Source organism: Jaculus jaculus, chromosome 19, assembly GCF_020740685.1.
Source record: "Jaculus jaculus isolate mJacJac1 chromosome 19, mJacJac1.mat.Y.cur, whole genome shotgun sequence".
In the NCBI taxonomy this organism is placed as follows: Eukaryota; Metazoa; Chordata; class Mammalia; order Rodentia; family Dipodidae; genus Jaculus; species Jaculus jaculus.
In genome coordinates, this window is record NC_059120.1 from 49318758 (window position 1) to 49329091 (window position 10334).

General features: G+C 40.0%; 1 non-coding gene across 1 annotated transcript; it reads left to right on the forward strand.

Annotated features, from left to right (window-relative positions):
* The first annotated feature begins 7949 nt into the window (after positions 1–7949).
* LOC123456190 lies at positions 7950–8160 on the forward strand. The gene has a single exon (XR_006634395.1). It is a non-coding gene; the product is annotated as a small nucleolar RNA U3 (small nucleolar RNA).
* Positions 8161–10334: the final 2174 nt, after the last annotated feature.

Genomic DNA, 10334 nt, shown 5'->3' on the forward strand with positions numbered 1-10334 from the left:
ACAGTTCATCCTCACGGCTCCATTGATCCTCCACACAGGTAATCCAATAAACCTGCTTCACACTCCCCATGGCCATTTCAAAACAAACAAACAAACAAACAAAAAAAAACCCAAAAAACAAAATCTTGTTGCAAATTCAATGACTCTCTCTTTCCTGAATTGGTTATACTCTATAATACCTACCAGATGGGATACCAATTTGCTAATCCTGGGGGGAGTAAAGAAGACTTTGAAAAATATGACATTCCTTTAGCATTCAGACACCTTCAAAAGAGTCTGCATTCTTCCTGTTGTCCCAGTGCAGATCAGCTGACCCAGTCCCAATGGATGTAATTTCTCAAACAGTTGCAGCTGAATGGGCCAGCAGTTTAGACCCAAGGATTATTATTATTTTTTTTTTTTCTGTTACATTTGCCTCGGTTCACATAAGTCCACTTCTATGCAATGCAACCCTACACAAATTTTCAGGACATGGGCACAACAGCAAGCTTTACACAGAAACTTCCTTTAGCCCAGTCCAGGCAAAGTGCTTTCTCATCCACATAAGCCGAACCTCACAGTCCACAGTCCTTCCTGCATTCAGGTCTTCTGACTCTGACCATCATAGTTCATCAATCTGTACTTACAGCACTGCAAGGCATCTCTTAGGCAAAGGTTTCAAATTCGCCCACCTTTGTCCTTCAAATCAGTTCCAAATGACCACAGCCCCAGTCTTCTTGCAGCGATGGCCCCAGTTCTCGATGCTGTTTTTACTGCTGTAGGCAGCCTCCACTGGTGCAGAGACCACAACAAAGAGCACCTTGTGGCAGGAACAGGTTTATTCTGGCACCGAGACTCGAGGGGGAACTCCATAACAGCACGGAAAATGATGATGGCACGAGCAAAGAGTGGACATCACCTCCTGTCCAACATCAGATGGACAAGAGCAGCAGGAAAGTATGCCAAACACTGGCAAGGGGAGGCTGTCTGTAACACCCGTAAGCCAGCCACCAACAATGCACCAACTCCAGCATGCTCCTATTACCAAATTGCCCCCAGTTGGGAATGTAGCATTCAGAACACATAAGTTTATGGGGGACACAAAGTAAGCCACCACAATAACTAGCTCTTAATTTAGTTGACATAATTATGTTCACATGTAAAAGGGAAAATTCCATATCTCTTACTTTTTTGTTAGATATTAGAAGGTATTAAATTAAAAAAAAAACACCAGAGCAATATTCTTTCTAAATATAAACTTAGTGAGAATTTTGAAATAAAATATTTTTCTAGAAGCATAAACTATAAATTCCAGGGGTAATTTCTATAATGTTTCCAATTTCAAAAATATCAGGTTTGTGGGATGTGTGGCTGTGTGTCTGTTACAGGGATCATACATTAATTTATTGAGTGAATAAAAAAAATGTTCTTACCCAATATCATCAGTTGTTGATTTCTATACTGGCAAGAAATCAAGGATTTGATTTTATGAATTAGATTTTCTGAACATATAGATAGTGACTCTCAAGCAGCCTACTGAAATGGCCAAGTAACTATTATTCATCATCTCTGTGGAATGTGGAATAAAACCCATAAGTCTGATCAGTGAGAAAAACCAATGGGTTTAACAATTTCTATGCTATATGTTTATGATATAAATTTTCTTTGTTAATTTTCAAATTTTATTTATTTACTTATAAGGGGAGAGAGAGAGAGAGAGAGAGAGAGAGAGATTGATTATGGGTATGCCAGGGCCTTTAGCCACTGCAAAGATGTAGCCACCACTTTGTGCATCTGGCTTTACATGGGTACTGGGGAATCAATTCTGGGTCATTAGACATTGCAACAAAACACCTTAACTGCCTAGCCCAGCCCTGGTATAAATTTTCTAGGTACTTTCAGGCCATCAAGCTGGCTCATCCTTCTGTACTACATTACGTATGTAACCTTTCACCTTCCTTCTACCAGAAGAGATAAGGATCCCTAATTAGAGATTGTGTTGATGCCATTATGTTATTGCAGTTATGCTTGTCCTATAGAGAGATAAAAGTCCCCAGTGCTCAGTTTCATCTTATGAATTGGAAAAGGGTCCTTAGCTGGCAGCCTGTGCTATATTTTACTTTCTCTCCTCTCTCTCTCTACTTCTCTCTCACCTTCTCTCTCTTAAAAACAGCAGATGCCTAGAGCAACCTTAGTGGTATGAGACACACTCAGATCTCTTCATTTTCACTATAAGCCACACCCTCTACATCTCTAGGCCTTCTCTTTAGACTTGCACCTGTAACTTTCTTTAGAGGAATGTTCTTTTGCCATTGAAAGTTGGGAGTACTTGTACATTTGGGGGTATATATCCCTCTGGGTAGCACTTAATCAATGACTGGTCAGTGAATTTGAAAATCTAACTGTGTTGCTTTGGGCAGGTCAAACAATACACTGTAATTTATGTCCTAGAGTTCATTATGGGTTCATACTGAAGCTGAGATTTTTCTTTTTCTTTCCTTTTTTTTCTGCTTTCTTCATTTCTTACAAATATTCTCTGGGGTCACTGCCTTAATAAATCACTTTCGCACATACAGTGTCACAGTATTTGCTACTGTAAGAATGTGACTTGAGCCAAGGAGACTTTCTACAGCAACTTAAAATTGTTACACATAGGGATTACCACCACATAGGGAGATGATCATACATAGATAACTCTGTGTGTGTGTGTGGTGTGTGTGTGTGCATGCGCACACACGCGGGCACCCGTAAACGCATGCATGCATTCTTACACAGAAAACAGACAGTGAAAGAATGCATTGGTATTGGAGACTTGAGGCTTTATAAGTATAATACGCTGGAACAAAGAAGAAACACATGTATTTAAATGGACATATAAGATAAAATATAACCAGAATAGATTTAAAAATACGGTTGTATATGAAAAAGAAAATGTAAATGAAAAAAGATATCTCATGTGTAAGAAATGTGCCTTGACATCATGCCTTGTCTTAGAACTGATATTTTTGTTGTTATTGCTTTGCCAGTTTTGCATGTCTGCCAATGCTACAACATGTGGCTCCTCCACGGGCTCATGGTTTAAATACTTGGTTCTGAGCTGGTGGCATTGTTCTGAGAGGCTCTGGAAAGCGAGGGGGAGAGCAGTGCTAGCTGAGTGAAGTAAGTCTTTGGAGTTGGATTCCGAGGCCTACAGCATAGCCCCATTTCTACCTGAATGTTCCCTCCTTCCTGGTCCCATTGTCACGTGAACAATCAAAAGCTGAAAGTTCCAGTTATCATGGACTGGAGCCGTGCCACCATGTTTTTCACAGACATGTTAGACTGTTTGCTTTCAAACTATGGCCCCCTAAAAATCCTTAAACTAACCATAATCTCCTTAATCTTCTCCTGCTTCTCTCTCTCTCTCTCTGCCCCCCCCCCCCCCCCGCCTTCTCTCTTTCTCTGTTATGTTACCTATCTTTTTCTTCCTTCTTTTCTCTTGATGCTGGCCTGTAACTCCCAGTATCAGCATGTGGTTAACATCCCCAATGAGCTGTTGATCAGAGGCACTTACAGAGGACTTGATGACCCACCAGAGGTCAGTGGTTAGACAGCACTGCTGAAGCCATCACATGCTGTTGGTACGGAACATGGAGTGGCAGGCTGGAATCAGGAAGAGAGTCAGTCCCCAGATAGTTAGCTTGTCTAGTGCCGAAAACTGCTACATGAACGACCGGGAGAAAATGACCAACATCTGTCCAAGCAACTAACTCATGGTCTAAGCTACTCAGCAGCAAACAACCTGGTGTGATGCTCACACACAGCCGTGGCGGGTAACCTACTACTCTTCACTGGGCTGCCTGATCCACTCAGTGGTACAGAACCCATAGCTGGAACCATTTCCAAAACGTGAGCCTACCCTCCAATATCAAGCTCCCACCAGCTGTGGGCTACAAGAGGGCCTGAACCTACTAGGTTCTCTCTCAAATAATAATGGTTATCCCATTTATCTAGTGCTGACTTCAGTCTCCGTTGGAGAATTTGCTTCTCTTTTTCTGATGGATGCAGAATCTGAGGAGAGAATCATTGCACCTCACCAGGGCCCCAGCTGAAACCACAGAGCAATTGGGGAAATGACCAGAGTGCTCTTTCTTGGTGAGCCTGGTACCAGTACAAGGATGAAGGGAGATAGACACAGAAAACTCTCAAATCCTACCAAACCAGCTATTCAGAGACACAGAGGCTCGCTCCTAAGACCTCATCACTGAAGTAGACCTAAAATGAACCCAACATGGCTCAGGGAACTTCATGGAAGAGGGGGTGGAATGATTGTTAGAGCCACAAGTTGGGACATTATGCACAGAGATATTGCCTCTTACCCATAACTGATGGCTACCCCACAATGCATTACCCATATTCTACAACAAGGAGGGTCCCTTCAGAGGAAGGAGGACAGGGAAGAAACTAATGATGGGGTACCAACATAGCTGTATACACACTGTGTACCTAACTAATAATAATAATTATAATTATAATAAATCCTTCTTAAGTTTCTCCTGCTAGGTATTTGGTTGTACTGACAAGAAAAGTAACTAATAAAATCCGTACTGATGTCTGAGGTTTTTATTGTAACAAACCTGACCATGCGGTTTGTAGACCATTCAAAAGAGTTTCCAAGAAGCATGTGGGAGAGTTTGGAGTTGCCTGCTAGAGAGGCCATAGCATGCTGTGAGTAGAATGTAATGATTCTGATGGGAGTGTAGAAGACCAGAATGCTGACAGAAATGTAGCTAGTAAAGATTGTGCTCATGAAGTGTCAGAAATGAAGGGGGATGCCATTTAGCACTTGACAGAGGTCATTCATTTTACATTCTGTGAAAGAATCTGGTTATACTCTACGCATGCCCTAAAAACATGAGTAAGACTGAGTTCAAAACTAATGGACAAGTTTTTAAGCAGAGTTTTAAAGATTTAGAAGTATTTACCTCAAAATAAGTAACAAATTTATACATATTTAACATTTTTTATTATTTATATATTTAACAGATAATATATTAAATGTACAACTAATAATATTATATATTTTAGATACTTGTAAGTATATTTCATATATGCTTTTCCTACTTTTATTCTGAGAATAGTAGAACAATAAATTATGGAATATAGAAAATGCCAGACATAATGGCTCATAAGTATAATCTTAGCACTTGCTAGGGTGAGGCAGGAGGAATGTCGGGAATGGGATTGAGATAATCATGGGCTACACACAATGTGAGCTCCAGGTCAGCCTGGTCTGCAGGGTGACTCCTCAACTCAAAAAAAAAAAAAATAAATAAATGATAATTAAAAATGAAAAAAAAAACCACAGAAATTAGTCATAAATGAAACAAGGTTGTCTATATATCTCTATTTCACTAAATGTCATTTAATCCTCCAAACCACATCAGACAAAATCATGAAGCCACATGCTCCATTGTCTCAGGTCCAGTGAATTCTTGTTGGTTATATAATGGGATTTCCTGAGCATGCTCAGCTATGTCCCTCCTGACGTTCTGCCTCCTTACCCTTAGTCAGGCCGAATCTCTACATTCTCTCCTGCCTATTCTGATTTTCTCTTATGTGCTTTTCATCATCTGCCCATCTCCAAGATGCCAATCTCAGCCCACTGCCCTTTCAGCTTTGCACCTGCCGAGACAGCAGCACCCGTCTCATCTATATGCTAATGACAGACAAAGCTCTGCCAGTCTTTGCCTTCAGTCGGCTCTGGCTTTGGCCTTGTTTAATCAATTGCCTCCTTATCACTTTCAATATCCTGTAGTCACCTCAGACTCAGAATGTGTAAGGCTAAACTTATCATTCTTATCCCTCAAACTTACTTTCTCAACATTGCAAGATAATTATTGGAATATAAATTTTTGAGCAAACTTAGAGACATTATCCCCCTTAGCCACCCTGCCCTAATTTATCTGTAATATTCTTTAACACTGAAAAGTTAAATTGTACATGTAACCTCTATTGATATCCATTTAAAATCTAACACTAATCTTTTATGTAAGGAAGTTAAATCAATAACAGGCTCTCCTTCTGCCTTTTAGGTTCAAATAAGAAAACATAAACTTTAACTAAACAGTTTATAAGTGAATTTTGGTAATTAACATTTCCTTACTGAATTTTCTACCATATACAAATAAAGGAAAGTCTTGGGTCTTTCTGTTTTTTATTCCCATATTAGAACAAAGGTTAATTTATGCATTTTAAACATTGAGTGTATTTGAGAAATCTTTGAATCAAAGGTTACACAAATCACATTTTAAGTTTCTTAGAAGTCTCAGCTGACTTTCTTATCTTAACAAATCGGCTACATTTTCTTGCATATATAATCAGAGAAACTGGAATAAGGTATGCACCAAAAGCTAGTACTTCTATAAAGGAACTCTAGAAATCCTCTAGGAAATCACACAAAGGCAGGGTGTTACTGCAGGACACTAGTTTTAGTTTCATGAGTGGTAATTTCAAAACCACTCTAACAGTGACTCACATATTTATTGGTTCACAGTGGTTTACACATGTGAACTTCGCTTCTCTTAAAAAATAGCTTAGCAAGCGGGTGTGGTGGCACACACATTTAAACCCAGCACTCAGGAAGCAGAGAACATACTGAGTGAGTTCCTGGTCAGCCTGTGGGCTAGTGAGACTCTACCTCAAAAACACAAAAACAACAACAACAACAAGAAGGTAGCTTAGCCATTAAAGGCACTTGCTTGCAAGTCTGCTGGTCTGTGTTCAACTCTCCAGCAAACATATAAAGTACATGTATCTTTGATCCTAAGCATGCCTATAGCAATGGAAAGCCAGCCAGGAGAATCTAGAAGCTTGTGACCTAGCTAGACAAGAATAACTACGAATATTAAAAGGAAACAACAAAAGATAACAAACAAGAGAGACCCTGTCTCAAGCAAAGTGGCCACACACACACACACACACACACACTCACACACACACACTCACAAACATTCTGAAAACATTTTAATGCCTGTATGACTACTAAGTGAAGTCATCAGATACCTGGGCTGTCTTCTACAGGAAAACTCACATAATAACAAGGATGATAACATCACTCTTGTTGGAGTTACCTTCGCGTTGCTAGGGCCAGCCCACCTGATGTCCAAAAGTACCCCATGGGAGGAAAGTTTCTTATTTTGGTTTACATTCTCCAGTAAAACCTCCGTGATGGCAGGAAAAGCATGGCATGGGCAGTAGCTAGATACCATCTCTGCCACAGCAGGTGGACACCCTCCTTCCTTAGCAGGAGGGTGAGCCAGTTAACACTGGTAAACTGAGGCTAACAAAATATCAAGGCCCATCCCCAGAGACACAGCACCTTCAACTTGCCATCAGCTTGGAACCGTGAACTGAAAACACACGAGTTTATGGGGACACCCAACTCAAACCACCACAGCTATACATAAAGCCTTGCTTCCCCTCCCCGCCCCTGCCAGAACTTCAGGCTCCCACAGGCAGGATTCCTGAATGCTCTTCAACCAAAGCTAAGTAATGTTCAGGAGTGTAATAAGTTTAATTTCAAAGTTTTTCATGGACATGGAAATCCTGTCTCTGAACTAAAATATACTGAAAGGTCTACTTTACTAACTAAACTTTATTCTTTTTTTATTAAAACAAAGTCTAATTTGATATTAAGCCATTTTAAACAAAATTTATACAATGGAACTGCTCTTTAAATGTCAATTGATTTACAGGCTTTTATTATATTTTCAAACTAACATATTTGGCACCTTTAAGAGGCCCTTAGAGTAAAACACCTCTGAAATAAACACTCCTAGAATTTTAAGTAATGAAAAACAGCTATAAACTAGAAAAGGAATGAAGGTTAAAAAGAACATATCATCAATGTACATGGTCACATTCTTACAAGGTGACTTGATCTTTAAGTAATCATCCATGCATTTATGACATGTGAAAAAAGACAATCTAAGACTACACTTTCAGGGATCATTTCTATAGTTCCTTACTAGAGAAGTTTCTCTGACTGTGTAGAGCACTGGAAACCACGAGGAGGAGTCGCAGCGTTCTCTCCTGAGCGTGAAGCTGGCGCGGGCATCGCGCGTTGTGACTGCCCGCTGCCATTGATGATCGTTCCCCTCTCCCCGGAGAGGTGGAGGGAGAGAGCGCAGTCTGAGTGGCTCCCATTGTTAAAAAAAAAAAGACAATCTAATATGAACCACATGAAAATAAAATGTTGACCATCATATCTTTTTCACAGTTGTAGAGAAATAAAATTAAGTTATAGGATTATTAAATTAAAATTGAACAAAAAATTAAATTTCTCCTTTAAGAAATAAGACTTACAATATCAAGATCCAGGTAAGGGCAGTGTCATTCTTGACAGCCCACAACAGGGTAAATTATGGCTACTTTGATATGCCATCTCACTTTTATCAGAATGGCTAACATCAAGAAAACAAATCAAGTTTTTAATTTTTTTAGTTTAATTTAATTTTTTTAATAAGTTCTGGATACTACCATCCTATCTACAAAATAGCTAGTGAATATTTTCTCGCATCTTCAGGTTATCTGTTCATGTTACTGATAGTTTCCATATAGTCCCATTTGCCAATTATTGAAGTTATTTCTGTGCTCTTTGAGTCATGTTTCAAACAAAACAACCTCCAAATGAGGAAATGTGTTAGACAGGTCACAAAACGAGAAACACATATGACCAATAAGAATTTTTTTTTTTTTTTTTTCGAGGTAGGGTCTCACTCTAGCCCAGGCTGACCTGGAATTCACTATGGAGTCTCAGGGTGGCCTCGAACTCACAGTGATCCTCCTACCTCTGCCTCCCGAGTGCTGGGATTAAAGGCGTGCGCCACCACGCCCGGCTTCCAATAAGAATTTTTAAGACATGCCAACATCCATAGCCTTCAGGGAAATGCACAGTCAGCTCATCTTGAGATGATATCTCACCTCATTCAAACTGCTGTCGGGAATATGGGGAAAGAAAAAACTTACAGTCACTCCTGGTGGGAGTGCAGCTAGTACAAACTGGCTTCAAATCAGTGTGAAGGTTTCTCAAAATAATTAGAATTACAGCTGCCATACGAGATAGCTGAACCACTCCTAGGTATATCCCTGAGTTGGTTTGATTGTAAATGTCACCCATAACCTCAGGTACTTTCTTAAACTTTCTGCTTAGCCCTTAGCTGGTGTAGCATTTGGCAGGTGGAGCCCTGCTAGAGGTAGTGTGTTGCCTGTGGTAGATCCTGAGTCCAGACCTCGGGTGTGTTCTGAGCCAGCTGAAGCTCTGGCTGTTTGCTTTTTTCTCTCTCTCTCTCTCGCTCTCTCTCTCTCTCCCCTATCCCCCATGGATATATGATGAACTGAGTCAGCTTCCTCAACTATGATGAAACCTGCTCTGGAATCTATGAACCTGAAATCAACCCTTTTCTCCCATAAGCTGCTTCTACTCAGGTGTTTGTCCCAACAATGGGAAGGTAAGTGTGACAATACCCAAATTACTCTATATCCTCCTACATTTATTCAAGCCCATCCATGTCTATTGCTGTTCTGTTTACATTACATAGGAAATAGAACCAACATAGATGTTATCAATTGATGAATGGACAATGAAAATGCAGCATTATACAATGGAATTTTAAAAATATTTTATTCATTTATTTGCAAGGACATAGAGAGAGGAGATAGAGAGAGATAGAGAGAGAGAGAGAGAGAGAGAGAGAGAGAGAGAGAGAGAGAAGAGATATAGACAAAGAGAATGGGTGTTCCATGGCCTCCAGTCACTGCAAAAGAGCAAATTCCAGATGTATGTGCCTCTGTGTGCATCTGGCTTTACATGGGTCCCAGGGAATCAAAACTAGGTCATTAGACTTTGCAAGTAATTCCCTTAACCACTGAGCACTCTCTCTAGTTCTTACAATGGAATGTTAATCAGCACAAAGAACGATAAAACTTGCAGGAAAATGGATGAAACTGGACAATATACTAAGTGACGTCACCCAGACTTAAGATAAACTCTGCATATTCTCTCATATATAGATTCTTGCTTCAAATTTTCACTTTTTGTGTTTAAGTGAGAGTGAGCATCAGTAGAGGCCAGGAAGCTAGAAACCAGACATGATAAGGGGCAAAAAAAAGAAGAGGTGTTAAAAGATGAGAGAGAACACATGTGAAATGGAAGTAGAGGAGCTGGATTCCTAAATGTAGTTCAGACTCTCAAGTTCATTGCCACTTGCTCTTTTATTGAATCAGTACCTTTCCCCTACTTCTGACCCCTCTGGTCACAAGTCATGCTCAAGAAATTAGAAGACTATGAACTGCTTTTTGAGCAATGGCTTGGG